Here is a 19,347-nt window from a genome sequence, read left to right on the forward strand (position 1 = left end):
CATAAAACCTCACAAACCTCAAACCATTCAAGTCTGTTATTGTGGTCATGGATTTCGAGTCTTAATTTTAGGCTATCACTGCTCGGTGCTTTCTGAACAGGAGGTAGAGCGCACAGCGAATGAAAATCTCGTTTACAGTAGCCACATTGCTTATTAAAGCAATGATTGTTTTGGACCACAAAGCACCATCCACCCTGCTACTCTCTTCTGTTTGTTTAAATTCATTGGAAGAAGAGAAATCCAACCAGTGATCAAGCTACGATGTTGGCATGGTTGATCGGACAATCAGAGGAGCTGTTCATGGTCCTGAAATACCTGGCGCCCATCATGTTAAAATGTACAGGGTCCGAGACAATTGACTTTGTAGTTTAGGCTACCTGTAAATCCAGGTTTGTAGCGTTACTGATCACTTTGTCTATCAACTTACTTATTTATTAGCATTAGCATTTTCAAGGTAGTGTGTATTAGGTTACATTTCATGTTTTGAGTATGTTACAGTTAGTTAGAGTGCACTCACTCACCTTTGCTTTTCTCCTCAGAAGATGACTGGTAAATCCAAATATGATATCAGAGTCCACAAAGAATGTTCCCAGATCTATGAGACTGGGGTTGGGCTTGTCAGCTCCAGAGGAGCCCGAGGAGTTTGGTAAAGCCATGAGGGAAATGTGTGTAATATTCCACACCCCGGGATATCGAATTGACCTATATTGATCTATATTTGTCTATTCATTTCCATTTCAGGAGATATTTTCATAGACCCCAAAACATTGCATGATTTCAATCCAAAAGCTATTCCACACATCCAACAATGACTCAGAGAGCTCATTGAGATCTTTGGTGAACTAAACTTGTGACTTGTCCCTTTTATCTTAGTTGGATCCTCTCGTTTTTTTGAATGAAACTATTTTGCAGGGAAAACCCTGAGTTGATCAGTGCAGTGCACAGAGAATCAGCTCTTGCGTTCAGGTGTGTGTGTGTGTGTAACTTGGGGATATTCATTACGAGGCTAACATACAGTGGGGAGAACAAGTATTTGATACACTGACAATTTTGCAGGTTTTCCTACTTACAAAGCATGTAGAGGTCTGTAATTTTTATCATAGGRACACTTCAACTGTGAGAGAAGGAATCTAAAACAAAAATCCAGAAAATCACATTGTATGATTTTTAAGTAATTAATTTGCATTTTATTGCATGACATAAGTATTTGATACATCAGAAAAGCAGAACTMAATATTTGGTACAGAAACCTTAGTTTGCAATTACAGAGATCATACGTTTCCTGTAGTTCTTGACCAGGTTTGCACACACTGCAGCAGGGATTTTGGCCCACTCCTCCATACAGACCTTCTCCAGATCCTTCAGGTTTTCGGGGCTGTCGCTGGGCAATACGGACTTTCGGCTCCCTCCAAAGATTTTCTATTGGGTTCAGGTCTGGAGACTGGCTAGGCCACTCCAGGACCTTGAGATGCTTCTTACGGAGCCACTCCTTAGTTGCCCTGGCTGTGTGTTTCGGGTCGTTGTCATGCTGGAAGACCCAGCCACGACCCATCTTCAATGCTCTTACTGAGGGAAGGAGGTTGTTGGTCAAGATCTCGCGATACATGGCCCCATCCATCCTCCCCTCAATACGGTGCAGTCGTCCTGTCCCCTTTGCAGAAAAGCATCCCAAAGAATGATGTTTCCACCTCCATGCTTCACGGTTGGGATGGTGTTCTTGGGGTTGTACTCATCCTTCTATTCCTCCAAACACGGCGAGTGGAGTTTAGAGCAAAAAGCTCTATTTTTGTCTCATCAGACCACATGACCTTCTCCATTCCTCCTCTGGATCATCCAGATGGTCATTGGCAAACTTCAGATGGGCCTGGACATGCGCTGGCTTGAGCAGGGGACCTTGCGTGCGCTGCAGGATTTTAATCCATGACGGCGTAGTGTGTTACTAATGGTTTTCTTTGAGACTGTGGTCCCAGCTCTCTTCAGGTCATTGACCAGGTCCTTCCGTGTAGTTCTGGGCTGATCCCTCACATTCTCTCATGATCATTGATGCCCCACGAGGTGAGATCTTGCATGGAGCCCCAGACCGAGGTGATTGACCGTCATCTTGAACTTCTTCCATTTTCTAATAATTGTGCCAACAGTTGTTGCCTTCTCACCAAGCTGCTTGGCTATTGTCCTGTAGCCCATCCCAGCCTTGTACAGGTCTACAATTTATCCCTGATGTCCTTACACAGCTCTCTGGTCTTGGCCATTGTGGAGAGGTTGGAGTCTGTTTGATTGAGTGTGTGGACAGGTGTCTTTATACAGGTAACGAGTTCAAACAGGTGCAGTTAATACAGGTAATGAGTGGAGAACAGGAGGGCTTCTTAAAGAAAAACTAACAGGTCTGTGAGAGCCGGAATTCTTACTGGTTGTAGGTGATCAAATACTTATGTCATGCAATAAAATGCAAATTAATTACTTAAAAATCATACAATGTGATTTCTGGATTTTTGTTTTAGATTCCGTCTCTCACAGTTGAAGTGTACCTATGATAAAAATTACAGACCTCTACATGCTTTGTAAGTAGGAAAACCTGCAAAATCGGCAGTGTATCAAATACTTGTTCTCCCACTGTATGTAGGCTGTTGGCTTAGCTGCCTTCCAGCTTCTGATCAAATGTTAATATGTAAAAAAACTTTGAAAGAAAACAATGTCTTATTTTCAAAGCATTATCAAATACAGAGCAGTTTTAACTGGAATTTCAAAGTAGATCATGTATATTTGTGTGCTTTGAAAGCTGAACAGAGGACATTAGGGCTGTTCTCTTAATAAAAATCTTATCTGAGGTGCACAGAGGATCTCATATTAGTAAGCAGCCAGTCATCACCGATAATAAACTCATTGGTACCCGATGCCGTTAGATGTCTCTTTAAAGCACATATATGGTATGCTGGGTGTGAATGTTTAATTTATTTTGATTTAAGATTGTATTTCATCATTATTATGCCAGAGAAGAATACAATTCGATACACAATTATGTATGCTCATGGATATGTTTACACAAATACGAATTGGGTTGTCTATATTATTCAACCTTTATTTATTCAGGTGTGTCTCAAAGAGATAAAACATTATTTAGAAGCAAGATTAACCTGAGGGATATCAAGGTGGTTTATATGATGCAGTTGGCTTATTAGGGTTGTGGGGATGCCATAATAATCTCTATAGTGTGCCCAGTTATGCACTTACCACAAACAAAGCTCAACCAAGCACACACTAATACGCACAGACACAACCACAGCTTAGACTTGTTAACTGGAAGGATTCCACTGAAGCTTCAGAAGACCGATAATTACTCTCCGTAGTAAAGATGATTTACCATGTCCGACCGCCACCCAGTTCCCCACTGGAGAAGGTTTGCGTCACCCTGGGCCGCTGATGAAAATTCCAAGGACCACATCCCATGGACTACTACCCCTACATCTGCTGCCTTGAGCATGTAGAGAAATCGCTCTGGCATATCATTAATACTGCTCAATATCTTATCAACTTTCTAACCTTTGCAGTATGCAGGGCTTCATGAGAACCTTTACCAAATATTGTCATGTTGTTGGTGCACTGCTGAGAACACAGGAAAGAAATCTGCGTATTGGATGCAGATAATAATCTTTCGATGGTGTTTAATGAATGATTCATACATCAATACAAAAAGCAAATGTTATTCCGATATAAACATTGGTATCATTATTCCTAGCGGTGTAAAACTGAATTATTTTTGTCTAGAATGCTTTTTTTGGTTTATTTATCAATAGCCTATTCATTGTACTCTCCTTCTGAAACATCAAATATGCTGACTGAGGAGGTGAGCAGCATCTTTCACCGGAAAATGTGTCAAACTGTCTGGAATCCAATGAGCCCTTTCCTTCAGCACTCCGGACAGCGACCATACCCAGGCGCTGTTTGTCTGGACTTCAGAACAGTTGGACACAACGAGGTTATTGACATTAATAACACAAGGGGGCACTAGAAACTAACGGTTTTTTTTCTTTTCTTGTTTTTGGAAATATGTAAACATCCAGAGAGCCTCTATACGTCAGTTGGCATAACTGCAGGTACTGCAATGCATTGAGGACAGGAATGTGATTCTCCAATCAGGAAAAATGTACTTGACAAGAGGAGCCAATATCAGAGCCTTAAAGGAAGAGATGCAGGCTCTTGGAGATGGATGGGAGTCTCTCCTGTCTGAGGCGACATTGATTGCTACGCAAATGGATGTTGCACCTCAATTTAGCAAGGAACACAGCCGCCAGAGGAAATGGAAGAGATTCCATGATGAGACCTCTCAAGAGGGACGCTCAGGACAGTGCAGAAAAGGTGTTTCGGAACAGTGTTTTTTACTGCTATAGACAACATCATAAGTGACTTGGACACTAGGTTCACACCACTGCAAAATTGTAGAATCATTTTCTGCTGTTCTAAAAGTTGGACAGATTAGTGAGGATAAAGTCCCTCCTGTGTGCCAACCCCTGATCATGAAGTATTCCAGAGATCTTACACCTGAGTTTCAAATGAAGTAAGACACCTGAACACTGTATATGCTGCACTTTCCCCCTAATTGTCCCCTCTTGGTCTCCTGAATGCAATTTGTAAGATGCAGCTGCAAAGCATTTTTGGAGAGTGTGCATTGCTTTACATATATTTTGCACACTGCCTGTGACTGTTGCTGGTGGTGAGAGAGCTTTCAGTAAGCTAAACTGATTTTAAAAACTATTTGAGGTCCACTATGTCCCAGGACAGGCTTTGCAGTCTTGCCATGCTGTCCATTGAAAGTCAGTTAGCTAGAAAGCTGGACTTAAAGACTTGATCGGTGCTTTGCTAGCAAGAGGCTCGACACTGGGCTCTTGGTGAGTAAGGGTGAGCAAGGGCCAGTGATAACTGTTAAATGGCATGGCTATGATATTGGATCACTACACACATGATGCCCACAGGCTGAGAACAAGACTGAGAACAGACTGAGAACAAGATATATCTCAAAGTAATGGCTGGATTGTGCACAACAAATTTTATGGCAATCAAGACCCCAAGTGGAGAAACCTATTGATTTGGTGACATCTTGACCTTTCCTCTAGCGCCACAATCAGGCCTTTTCATTTCCATTTTGTTTTCCATTTCCACTTTTACAGCTGCTTATTTTCTTGTTGGTATGTATACTTAGTTCAAAAATCTGTTGCTGATTTTATTATTTTGTTTGTTATATTCTATAGTTGATAATGTTAATTTATTTTAGTTGAATATTTAAGTTATATTTTAAGGTATTCATTATTGTTTAGAGAATTTTACATTCAAGAATTTTACCATTAAAATTACATTTACACTGTAAAAGATGGCCTTTAGCACATTTCTAATAGAGGTCATCAAATAGTGAATTCCACTGTATGCAGTGTTGCATGCATGTCTGCACAGTATTATATTTTCCCAGCTCACTGTCAGTAAATATCGTCATGTAAATATTGGACAACAAGAGAGTTGCAAGCCTGCAAAGGTAGAGTTATTTAAAGCTTTTGTGACAGCCCTGAATTAGTCTGAACCGTCTCAGTGCTTCTCCTTCCAATAGGGCGCTTCCCCTTTAATTCCCAATTAAATAGCCAGCATCAGCTGCGCAAAAGTGGGGTTGTGATAGAGACACGAATAAGCATGTGTTCAACTCTCACACAGAACCCAAACCAGCTGCGTTCGTACGCCATCGTGCATAAATGTATTTTGTCCCCCCACACCAAACGCGAGCACGACATGCAGGTTAAAATATCAAAACAAACTCTGAACCAATTACATTAATTTGGGGACTAATTTCGAAAAGCATTAAACATTTATGGCAATTTAGCTAGCTTGCACCACAGTTAGCAGTGTGGGTGCAATAATTGAATAATATAGATTTCTATATTTATTTTGCGACGCAAGCGGTGTAGTCAGGGTATCAGTTCCGAAGCGTCTTTACCCTGTTTGTTTTGTTGTATTTAAAAGTGTGCTTTGTAGCCTAGTCTCAAGTTTAACCAGGATCGGATCCACTCATCGCTTCCTTTAGACTACACATCTTAGTTGTTCTCCGTGGCATTTCTCTGCTGGAGATCTGTTGGCGGATTGGATTGTCTGACTGACCGATTGACTGCAACTATTTTGCATACGGTATTTCATTTGTTTTAGAGTGATGTATACCGTGATGATTTAAGACTTATTGAGATGTGATATTATTTTTGGTTGTGTGGGAAAAGAGTTGATATTGATTGTATGATTGAGACTGGGTTTAGCTACACTTTATGAATGGACAAACATTGCGTGACTAAGGTCACTTGAGTTCATTGAACTCATTTACTGGGCTGAACTCTTTTAGGCCCGAAGTACGGGACTTTTCTGGAGGAACCAGAGCTCATTATTTGTTATATTATTACTGTGTGTGTGTGATCATTTATGTTGGTAATACAACCCACGCAAAATAAGTTGTTTAAGTTATTTCCAATGTTTTAAGGATTTATGAAGTCTATGTCCATCCTGACTTTTGCATGAGTCCTTTGTATTGGTGTAGACTTGACGGGACTCATTCCCTCCCAAACCAGAAGGAGAAATCAATATTTTCTCTGGTAGGCACAACCTACCTGGCACCCCTACAAACAAACAAACTCAAGCCAAAACCGTTACACTTTGAATGGGTCAATTGGGTTCTGGAGGTGTGTAGTTACAGCAATTGCGCAGGGTTGGTGTGGCCTGTGGTGGTGGGGCCCAATGTGATATCTTTTAATGGAGCTCAAAATCCCTGGCAGCACCCTTGCACAGACGCACAAAGAATTTGAAAATAAATCCAACATTGATGATAAACTCCCATATCTGTTAGGGGAAATACCACAATGTGCAATCACAGCAAATTTGTGGCCCCTTGTCGTGAGAAAAGGTCAACCAGTGGAGCACAAACAGCATTGTAAATACCACCTATATTTATCTGTTTATCTTCCCCCACTTTTCATACAACTAGTTGCACATTGCTAAAACACTGTACATAGCTGATAATATAATACTTGAAATGTCTAGCTTTTTTAAACCTTTTTGAGTGAAATGTTAACTGTTTTTTTGTAAAATTTGTTAAACTTGCTTTGGCAATGAGAGAGAGAACATTGGTGTACAAATGTAGGCTACAATGTTGTAAAAATAAAACTTCTGGCATATTTTATTAAGCTATACTAAAGCCATGGTGTGAAATCAGTCTAATCCACTCTTCTTAATTAATAATCTAATCAGTCTAGGCTATATACTATTTCTCAGGTCGTTGCTGTAAATGAGAATGTGTTCTCAGTCAACTTACCTGGTAAAATAAAAAATGTAAGGATTCATGATACTCAGTGTAGGCTACTCCATCTATTGCCTTGGAAGTATTTGATTACTTGATATTTGATCAAGTGATCCTAAACATTTCACAATTTTGGCAAAGAACTGTTGAACTGTTAAGAACCACTCCACCAGAGAGACTAAACTACAAGGAGGCGTCACTTCAGGTGGTCCAAACTGGCATAAAGAGCACTGTCTGCAACAGACAAAGATTTTTGTTCAGTTTACAGCCATCAATGTAGGCCTAAATTACACCACCAGTACTTCAGTAGTTTGAAAATACCTTTCTTACATTTTAGTCAGGGTCCACTTACAAGAGCAATTAGACTTCAGTGCCTTGCCTTGACAGATTAACATAGGCGACTGTAGAAGGCCCTAAACTAAATAGGCATATTTTTACAAAAGTTATCTTACCGTTAGTGGAGGTTTCATCTGAGCCATCCATGCCTATGCTGTGACTTCAGTGAGCAGCAGCTCTTTATATAGTGTTTTGGGGGTAGGTTCACACAATCTTTTCATTCAGCGGGGAATGAAGGCCATGCAGGTCTGACTGGCTGAGCTGGGTTCCACCTGCAACCTGTGTTGTACAACATACAGCCGCCCTGATGACGACGCCAAGTGTAGTCACTCACTCTCTGCACGTTGCTGGAAATGTTCTTAACTTCTGTCACGTTCTGACCATATTTCTTTTGTATTTTCTTTGTTTTAGGGTGGTCAGGGCGTGAGTTGGGTGGGCATTATCTATGTTTTCTGTTTCTGTGGGGTTTCTCGTTTGGCCTGATATGGTTCTCAATCAGAGGCAGGTGTTAGTCTTTGTCTCTGATTGTGAACCATATTTAGGTAGCCTGTGTTCTATTGTGTTTTGGGGTGGTTGTTTTCAGTCTTTGTGTATCTGCACCAGACAGAACTGTTTCGGTTTTCACTTTGTTGTTTTGTAATTTGAAGTGTTCAGTTTTGGATTATTATTAAATAAAATGAACACTAACCACGCTGCGCTTTGGTCCTCACCTTCTTCCACCGACGACAGCCATTACAACTTCTTGCCGCACGGATCCCTTTAGCGGGATCATTTTCGTAAACAACCGCTGAATTGCAGAGCGCCAAATTCAAAAATAATAAAAAATATATTTATAATCATGAAATCACAAGTGAAATATACCAAAACACAGTTTAGCTTGTTGTTAATCCACCTATCGTGTCAGATTTTGAAAATATGCTTTACAGCGAAATCAATCTAAGCGTTTGTGAGTTTATCAATCACTAGACAAAACAGTAAGAACATCTAGCCCCAAATTAGCTTGGTCACGAAAGTCAGAAAAGCAATAAAATGAATCGCTTACCTTTTGATAATCTTCGGATGTTTGCACTCAGGAGACTCCCAGTTACACAATAAATGTTATTTTTGTTCGATAAAGATTAGTTTTATAACCAAAACGCCATTTGGTTTGCTCATTATGTTCAGAAAACCACAGGCTCGTTCCGGTCCTGAAAGGCAGACGAAAATTCCAAAAAGTATCCGTAATGTTAGTAGAAACATGTCAAACATTTTTTATAATCAATCCTCAGGTTGTTTTTAACATACATAATCGATAATATTTCAACCGGACGGTAACCTATTCAATACTACAGAGAAAGAAAATGTCGAGCTACATCTCTCGCGCACAGGAACTAATCAAAGGACACCTGACACGTTTTGAAAAATGTCGCTAATTTTTCAAAATAAAAGCTTGAAACTATGTTTAAAGCCTGGTCACAGCCTGAGGAAGCCATTGGAAAGGGCATCTGGTTGATACCCCTTTAAATGGAGGAGGGGAAGGCAACGGAACAGGGATTTTTCCAAATAAAAGGCACTTCCGGGTTGGATTTCCTCAGGTTTTCGCCTGCAAAATCAGTTCTGTTATACTCACAGACAATATTTTGACAGTTTTGGAAACTTTAGAGTATTTTCTATCCTAATCTGTCAATTATATGCATATTCTAGCATCTGGACCGGAGAAATAGTCCGTTTACCTTGGGAACGTTATTTTTCCAAACATAAAAATTCTGCCCACTAGCTGAAAGAAGTTTTAAGTATCAACTCTGTACCAAACAAAGACTGATGGTCCTTGCTAAATATTTATCTGATGGGTATATATAAATGTAGCCTATTATAGTACATAGTCTAATGGACTAATACAGCTAGATTAAATACTACATGGATGGCAACATAATATAGGCAAACACTAGGCAGCATACTTTTGGGTGTCTTGTGTTGCTTAACTTTTTGAGAAGCAATAGAACAGTAGTCTTGAATTATGATTCTTTATCCATATTCATAGATTATACAAACATCTGAAATTGTTGTCACACACACTACTCCCCTATTCTGTTCCAACAGGGGAAAGGATCTTATCAGCCTATGGCTATGTGTCTAGTTTACATGAGTGCTGTGCAGTGCCAACCCCTTACTATTCACATTGATCTCCTTGGGAGAATGCAGGGATTTCAGCTAGGCAATGAAAATGACCTCCAATAACAGAATACAAATATTCCAATTCATATGAAAAGCATCAGATAGGTAATTATTGAAAGATGTTTGAGACTTCATCTGAGAATGCATTGTGTGAGAGCCTGACGTCACAGTACAGATTTCAATGCTGGCTACAAAAGTATTTTATTGAAGTACAGTACCAGTCAAAAGTTTTGACACGCCTACTCATTCAAGGGTTTTTGTTTATTTTTACTATTTTTGTCACGTTCTGACCTTAGTTTCTTTTGTATGTCTTTGTGTTAGGTTGGTCAGGGCATGAGTTGGGGTGGGCAGTCTATGTTATTTTTTCTATGTTGTTTGTTTTCTATGTGTTTGGCCTGGTGTGGTTCCCAATCAGAGGCAGCTGTTTATCGTTGTCTCTGATTGGGAGCCATATTTAGGTAGCCTGTTTTCCATTGTGTGTTGTGGGTGGTTGTTTCCGTTTCAGTGTTTTCACCATTCACCATTCGGGACTGTTTCGGTTTTCATTTTGATTCTCTTGTTCTTTTTGTATTTTGTATTCATTCTATTTAAAGATATTATGGATACGTACCACGCTGCACATTGGTCCGATATTTCCTACTCCTCCTCAGACGAAGAGGAAGAAAGCCGTTACAATTTTCTACATTGTGAAGACATCAAAACTATGAAATAACACATATAGAATCGTGTAGTAACCACAACAGTGTTTAACAAATCCAAATATATGTTATATTTGAGATTCTTCAAAGTAGCCACCCTTTGCCTTGATGACATCTTTGCACACTCTTGACATTCTCTCAACCAGCTTCATGAGGAATGCTTTTCCAACAGTCTTCAAGGAGTTTCCACATATGCTGAGCACTTGGCTGCTTTTTCCTGTCCAACTCAACCAAAGCCATCTCAATTGGGTTGAGGTCGGGTGATTGTGCAACACTCCATCACTCTCCTTCTTTGTCAAATAGCCCTTTACACAGCCTGGAGGTGTGTTTTTGGTCATTGTTCTGTTGAAAAACAAATGATAGTCCCACTAAGCGCAAACCAGATAGGATGGTGTATCACTGCAGAATGCTGTGGTAGCCATGCTGGTTAAGTGTGCCTTGAATTCTAAATAAATAACAAACACTGGCACCAGCAAAGCACCATCACACCTCCTCCTCCATGCTTCACGGTGGGAACCACATATGCGGAGATCATCTATTGACCTACTCTGCGTCTCATGGCGGTTGGAACCAAAAATCTCAGATTTGGACTCATCAGACCGAACGACAGAATTCCACCAGTCTAATGTCCATTGCTCGTGTTTCTTGGCCCAAGAAAGTCTCTTCTTATTATTGGTGTCCTTTAGTAGTGGTTTCCTTGCAGCAATTTGACCATGAAGGCCTGATTCACGCAGTCTCCTCTGAACAGTTAATGTTGAGATGTGTCTGCTACATGAACTCTGTGAAGCATTTATTTCTGAGGCTGGTAACTCTAATGAACGTATCCTCTGTAGCAGAGGTAACTCTGGGTCTTCCTATCCTGTGGGGGTCCTCATGAGAGCCAGTTTCATCATAGCACTTTATTGTTTTTGCGACTGCACTTGAAGAAACTTTCAAAGTTCTTGACATTTCCCGCATTGACTGACCTTCATGTCTCAAAGTAATGATGGACTGCCTTTGCTATCTTTGCTTGTTTGAGCTGTTCTTAACATAGACTTAGTCTTTTACCAAACAGGACTATCTTCTGTGTACCACCCCTACCTTGTCACAACACAATTGATTGGCTCAAATGCATTAAGAAGGCACACCTGTTAATTGAAATGCATTCCAGGTGACTACTTCATGAAGCTGGTTGAGAGGATGACAAGAGTGTGAAAAGCTGTCATCAAGGCAAGGGGTGGTTACTTTGAAGAATCTAAAATATATTTCGATTTGTTTAATGCTTTTTTGGTTACTACATGATTCCATATGTGTTATTTCACAGTTTTGATGTCTTTACTGATATTCTACAATGTAGACATCATGTTTACTCCCGCTCCTCCCCTCCGGCGTTTACTAACCACCGGTCCTGGGAACAATCATTGTGCGCACCTCGCATTCATCATTACGCGCATCTGCGCTTCGTCATTAGGCACACTTGGACTCCATTACCTCACTCATTACCTCCCCTTTATCTGGCACTCCCTTAGGTTCTTTCCCCAGACAGTATTGTTTCTGCTACATTGTAGCAGTTCTTGTTATATTGAACTTACCACCTGCTTCTCAACTCCCAGCTTCTACGTTACAGAATACTGCCTCACGAAATGGAAGCAGCAGGAAATCAGAAAATCTCCCAGACAGTCGACAAGCAGGGATACCTACTTCGTCAACACCACGACCAGCTGGCACAACTGGGGACGGCTATGGAAAAGGTTCTTTGCAGTGTTCAGCATCTCGAACATACCCAAGAAGCGTTGCATTCAACTAGCGGCAAATTCTCTACCACCAGTCGACCCTGCGAGACAGCACACCAGCCCATTCAGCAACCTGCCCATGTCAGCAACGCTCGTTTGTCACTCCCGGATAAATATGACGGCACCCCGTCTAAATGCCGTGGCTTCTTAGTACAGTGCTCCCTCTACTTTTTGCACCAGATGGGAGCTCCTTCCCCCGAGAAGTATTGGTGGCCTACCTTGGCGCAGGACGTTAAACCAACCCCCCCTGGCTCTCGAGGAAACTCTCACTCCGCCTGCCCTGCAAGAAGCTGAGCCCCTGGTTTGTGGGGCCGTTCAAGGTTCTCCGGAGGGTCAATGAGGTGACGTATAGGTTACAGCTTCCCAGTGACTACCGCATCTCACCGTCTTTTCATGTCTCCCTTCTCAGGCCGGTGGTTCCTGGTCCCCTGGCTGATGCTGTCCCCGACAACACCCCTCCACCCCCCCGGATATCGAGGGAGCTCCCACCTATGCCTTCAGATCCCTACTGGACTCCCGACGTTGTGGGGCCGGCTCCGGGACCTACTGGACTAGGAGGGGTACGGCCCAGAGGTGCGGTGTTGGATTCCGGTGGAGGACATTCTGGATCACAACATCATCCGTGATTTCCATCTTTTCCGACCGGCCCGCTCCTCGGGGCCATCCCTCTGGCCAGCGTCGTCCTGTGGCTGGAGCCATACGTCAGGGGGTTACTGTCACGTCTACTCCCGCTCTTGCTGGTTTACTAACCACCGGTCCTGGGAACCATCATTATGCGCACCTGGTATTCATCATTACGCACTTCAACATATGGCACACATGGACTCCATTACCTCTCCTTTATCTGGCACTTCCTTTGGTTCTTTCCCAGGCAGTATTGTTTCTGTTGTTTACATTTACATTACATTTAAGTCATTTAGCAGACGCTCTTATCCAGAGCGACTTACAAATTGGTGCATTCACCTAATGACATCCAGTGGAACAGCCACTTTACAATAGTGCATCTAAATCTTTTAAGGGGGGGGCAGAAGGATTGCTTTATCCTAGGTATTCCTTGAAGAGGTGGGGTTTCAGGTGTCTCCGGAAGGTGGTGATTGACTCCGCTGTCCTGGCGTCGTGAGGGAGTTTGTTCCACCATTGGGGTGCCAGAGCAGCGAACAGTTTTGACTGGGCTGAGCGGGAACTGTACTTCCTCAGTGGTAGGGAGGCGAGCAGGCCAGAGGTGGATGAACGCAGAGCCCTTGTTTGGGTGTAGGGCCTGATCAGAGCCTGAAGGTACTGAGGTGCCGTTCCCCTCACAGCTCCGTAGGCAAGCACCATGGTCTTGTAGCGGATGCGAGCTTCAACTGGAAGCCAGTGGAGAGAGCGGAGAGAGTGGAGAGAGTTCATGTCTAGACGCTACTCCTACGTTGTAGCGTTTCTTGTTATATTATATTACCACCTGCTTCTCGACTCCCAACATCTATGTTACAGTAGAAAATAGTAAAAATAAAGAAAAACCCTTGAATGAGTAGGTGTGTCCAAACTTTTGACTGGAACTAATATATATATTAGTACCAGTCGCCTACTCATTCAAAAGTTTTTCTTTCTTTTTTTTCTATTTTCTACATTGTAGAATAAAACTATAAAATAACACATATGGAATAATTTAGTAACCAAAAAAAGGTTAAACAAATCAAAGTAATTGAGATTCTTCAAAGTAGCCACCCTTTGCCTTGATGAGACCTTTGCACACTCCTGGCATTCACTCAACCAGCTTCATGAGGTAGTCACCTGGAATGCATTTAAATGATCAGGTGTGCCTTGTTTTAATTTAATTTGTGGAATTTCTTTCCTTCTTAAAGTGTTTGAGCCAATCAGTTGTGACAAGGTAGGGGTGGTATACAGCAGTTAGCCCATTTTGGTAACAGACCAAGTCCATATTCTGTCAACAGCTCAAATAAGCAAAGATAAATGACAGTCCATTACTTTAGGACATGAAGGTCAGTCAATCCGGAAAATTTCAAGAACTTTGAAAGTGCAGTCTCAAAACCCAAAAAGCGTTATGATGAAATGGCTCATGACGACCGCCACAGAGTTACCTCTGCTGCAGAGGAGCAGAACTCTAACCCAGAAGCTTATAAGATATCCCGCTATGACCTCTGACGAACCATCAAACAGGCAAGCGTCAACACAGGACTAAATCGTACTACACCAGCTCCGATGCTCGTCGGATGTTGCAGGGCTTGCAAACTATTACAGACTACAAAGGGAAGCTGCCCAGTGACAGCTGGGCAGCTGCACAGCCACAAGCTGCCCAGTGACACGAGCCTACCAGACAACCTAAATTACAACAACAACAAAAATTCTCACCATTATTTAACTAGGCAAGTCAGTTAAGAACAAATTCTTATTTTCAATGACGGCCTAGGAACAGTGGGTTAACTGCCTTGTTCAGGGGCAGAACGACAGATTTTTTTACCTTGTCAGCTTGGGGATTCGATCTTGCGACATTTCAGTTACTAGCCCAAAGCTCTAACCACTAGGCTACCTGCCGCTACTTCCATGCTTGCTTCGAGGCAAGCAACACCGAAGCATGCATAAGAACATCAGCTGTTCCAGACGACTGTGTGATCACGCTCTCCCTAGCCGATGTGAGTAAGACCTTTAAACAGGTCAACATTCACAAGGCCGCAGGGCCAGACGGATTACCAGGACGTGTACTCCGGGCATGCGCTGACCAACTGGCAAATGTCTTCACTGACTTGTTTCAAGCAGACCAGCATAGTCCCTGTGGCCAAGAACACTAAAGGTAACCTGCCTAAATGTCTACCGACCCGTAGGACTCCCGTCTGTAGCCATGAAATGCTTTGAAAGGCTGGTCATTGCTCACATCAACACCATTATCCCAGAAACCCTAGACCCACAACAGATCCACAGATCCACAGATGATGCAATCTCTATTGCACTCCACACTGCCCTTTCCCACCTGGACAAAAGGAACACCTGTGTGAGAATGCTATTCATTGACTACAGCTCAGCATTCAACACCATAATAACCTCAAAGCTCATTACTATGCAAAGGACCCTAGGATTAAACACATCCCTCTGCAAATGGATCCAGAACTTCCTGACAGGCCGCCCCCAGGTGGTAAGGGTAGGTAACAACACATCTGCCACGCTGATCCTCAACACGGAGTCCCCTCAGGGGTGCATGCTCAGTCCCCTCATGTATTCCCTGTTCACTCATGACGGCATGGCCAGGCACGACTCCAACACCATCATTAAGTTTGCCAACGACACAACAGTAATAGGCCTGATCACCGACAACGATGAGACAGCCTATAGGGAAGAAGTCAGAGACCTGGCCGGGTGGTGCCACAAGAACAACCTCTCCCTCAACGTAATCAAGACAAAGGAGATGGTTGTGGAGTACAGGAAAAGGAGGACCGAGCACACCCCCATTCTCATCGACGGGGCTGTAGTGGAGCAGGTTGAGTGCTTCAAGTTCCTTGGTGTCCACATCACCAACAAACTGTCATGGTCCAAACACACCAAGACAGTCGTGAAGAATGCACGATAAAACCTGTTCCCCCTCAGGAGACTGAAAAGTTTTGGCATGGGTCCTCAGATCCTCAAAAAGTTCTGCAGCTGCACCACCATCGAGAGCATCCTGACTGGTTGCATCCTTGCCTGGAATGGCAACTGCTCGGCCGCCGACTGCAAGGCACTACAGAGGGTAGTGCATACGGCCCAGTACATCACTGGGGCCAAACTTCCTGCCATCCAGGACCTCTATACCAGGCGGTGTCAGAGGAAGGCCCTAAAAATTGTCAAAGACTCCAGACCTCCTAGTCGTCAACTGTTCTTTCTGCTACCACACGGCAAATGGTACCGGAGCACCAAGTCTAGGTCCAAGAGGCTTCCTAACAGCTTCTACCTCCAAGCCATAAGACTCCTGAACAGCTAATCAAATGGCTACCCAGACTATATGCATTGTCTGGGTAAACATTTGTCTGGGTAGACATTTGTCTGGATAGCCCCCCCTTATGCTGCTTGTCACTTTAACTCTACCTACATGTACATATTACCTCAATTACCTCGATTAACCTGTGCCGCCGCACATTGACTCTGTACCAGTAACCCGTATATATTTTGGGTGGCAGGTAGCCTAGTGGTTAGAGCATTGGGCCAGTAACCAAAAGGTTGCTGGATTTAATCCCCGTTCTGACAAGGTAAAAATCTCCTCCTGTGATTTATTTAGAATTCAAGGCACACTTGACTAGCATGGCTACCACAGCATTCAACAGCATAACACCATCCCATCTGGTTTGCGCTTAGTTGGGACTATAATTTGTTTTTCAACAGGACAATGACCCAACACACCTCCAGGCTGTGTAAGGGCTTTTTGTCCAAGAAGGACAGTGATGGAGTGTTGCATCAGATGATCTGGCCTCCACAATCCCCTGACCTCAACCCAATTGAGTTGGTTTGGGATGACTGCAGCCAACAAGTGCTCAGCATATGTGAGAACACCTTCAAGACTGTTGAAAAAGAATTCCAGGTGAAGCTGGTTGAGAGCATGCCAAGAGTGTGCAAAGCTATCATCAGGTGAGGAAGCAGGTAGCCTAGTGGTTAGCGCATTGGGCCAGTAACTGAAAGGTTACCAGATCAAATCCCCAAGCTGACAAGGTAAAAATCTGTTTTCTGCCTCTGAACAAGGCAGTTAACCCACGGTTCCCTGGTAGGCAGTCATTGTATATACAAATTTGTTCTTAACTGACTTGCCTAGTTACTTTGAAGAATCTCAAATATAAAATATATTTTTTTATTTGTTTAACAATTTTTATGGTTACTACATATGTGTTATTTCATAGTTTAATGTCTTCACTATTATTCTACAATGTAGAAAATAGGAAAGAAAAACCCTTGAATGAGTAGGTGTGTACAAACTTTTGACTATAGTAAATGGACCAATGCATTTAATTTAACTTGGCAACAGCATGTAGAGTTTCAAATTATTCTCTCTGAATTAGTGAAGGCAGCTGACGATCCTGAGCTGATTAACTTGTGACAGAGGAAACGAACAAGGAACAACATCTTGTTGTCCAAAAACCTGTGTGCTTCAGATGCATTGTGGAGAAATCCTGCACCGAGCCTTCACCGTGCGCTGCCACTTTAAGAGTGCATCGGCAGTCAGGAAGGAGGATATAAAGATAGCTTTTCTGGGTCTCTGGGGAGAGCTCTCGGTTGGCGCGCCAGTTTGATTGTGTGTGCAATGCTACATAAATATTGTTTATTTTCAGCATGCGTGGTTAAAAAAAATCTACTCTCTCGCTTCTCTCTATCGCTTCTCTCTATCGTTCCAGTGCTTTACACTGCAGCAGACTCTTCCCCCCCACAATGCGCTTCCATTTGATGTTCAGTGTCGCTGGACAATTATTGCCCTGCCAGACGTATTTGGGTTGACATTTTAGTTAAAGGGAGGTTTCTTGCGAGTTTGTTGTTTTGAACTGTATTGATGTGGTGTGGTACTATTGACATGTGGCTGAGAAGATTTTGGACATTTTAATGCCTTTGTTTTGTCTATGGACACCGCCCCACACACCCATTCATACCCCCTGTACTCCTCCACTGGGAGGTAATACAGGTTGCAAATCCTCTAATGTTGATGACTGGGTTGTTTCTTGTCAATTGTTTTTTTATGAAAGTTGCTGTTAAGTTACACATGTATGACAAAACCATGACATGGATTGACACATACTAATGATAATGTTATTGGCATTTTGATTGAATCAAATAGTTAATTGACCATGAACATAGAGAGTAGAGGAGCATAGCACTGAGTAACAGTTATTGGATAACAGCTGAAGTAATGTCCAGTTATATGACATTGGTCTCTCTGCCCAGGCTGTTAGAGTAAGGAAACAAGTAAGCAGAATAGAGGGATGGATTGTCCTGTTTTTCAAACAGGAAACTGCAGTTATCTGTGCTTTCAGAAGGTGGAAAAAATATGTATTGTTCATGCAGTCTAAGTGAGACTATTTCCATTTAGAATAAATATCACTCTATACTAAGCATTTCATAAAGCACATCAACAGCATTCTACCCATCAAGTGCCTAGTATAAGGTACAGCATTCTTCCCTGTGCTTCCAATGATCACTGATAATACTCTTAATGCAAACAGAGTGAATTGCTCCACATGCATCATATACTGTGGTACATACAAAGCAAACAGATATAGTGCTGCTTGTTCTATGCACAGTGCATCCATATTACTTGATATCCAATGTTGTGCTACTAGTGCTTTTACAACTACAGTTAAGCAACTGTATATGAGATTATCGCAAATATATCAATTGTAATGGTTTGGATTAATCTAAATATAATCTGTTAATCTGCAAATTTGTGTGTAAATGTCCAGCATAAGAGAGTGAAATGGAAAGGGAGAGTGATGGGGATGGATGGAGAGGTAAGAGTTGAGGATCTTGGTCTTCAGGATTCTTTTGGACAGACTGAGAACTCAATGTACTCTCCATTCTGAAACACACAAGGGGAATACGGTTAAGAGGTACATTTCAAGCAGTGCTGTTCAATACAAAGAGCAGCAGTGATGACATCAAATGAAGGTTTTCTTTGCAATCTCAGCTATTAATCCATATAATTATCTCAGAGTAAACATCTCACCAGGCAGTCATCATACCAGACAACACAGCTTAGAGGCCATCACAGGAACAAAGCACAAAAGCCAGGCAGACTACCATACTGCAAAGATTTGTGTCATTGTCTAATCAAAACCAGGCAGCCATTTTTGAAAACCCCTTTTCAAGCCAGGCTACAACGAGTGATACTCATGTAGGTCATACTCAGATGCAACACATCACCATACAATGAGAGGAGACAAAGGTACGACCACCACGCACAGGAGAATCCATAGAGCTAGCTGTGGCCATTCTAGACTTACCTCAGCATCATCTCATAATCATCATGGGGAAATCACACAACCACAATATTTACATCATCATTTTCATCAAACTGACGCTGGAAATAAGCAAACAAACATGTTATTAGAGCACACGGTGAAGTAGAAAC

The 19,347-nt window shown here is 42.3% G+C and overlaps 1 protein-coding gene across 2 annotated transcripts in view; it reads right to left on the reverse strand.

Annotated features, from left to right (window-relative positions):
• Nucleotides 1-18,706: 18,706 nt before the first annotated feature.
• Nucleotides 18,707-19,347, reverse strand: part of LOC112081138 (L-asparaginase 1) — a 126,394-nt gene continuing 125,753 nt past the window's right edge. For both annotated transcript variants that reach the window (XM_024147246.2, XM_024147245.2), the window contains one exon: nucleotides 18,707-18,795. The gene's annotated coding sequence lies outside the window, so the exon portion shown is untranslated. The remainder of the gene's footprint in view (nucleotides 18,796-19,347) is intronic.

The sequence above is a fragment of the Salvelinus sp. IW2-2015 genome, linkage group LG9 (assembly GCF_002910315.2).
Source record: "Salvelinus sp. IW2-2015 linkage group LG9, ASM291031v2, whole genome shotgun sequence".
Lineage (NCBI taxonomy): Eukaryota > Metazoa > Chordata > Actinopteri > Salmoniformes > Salmonidae > Salvelinus > Salvelinus sp. IW2-2015.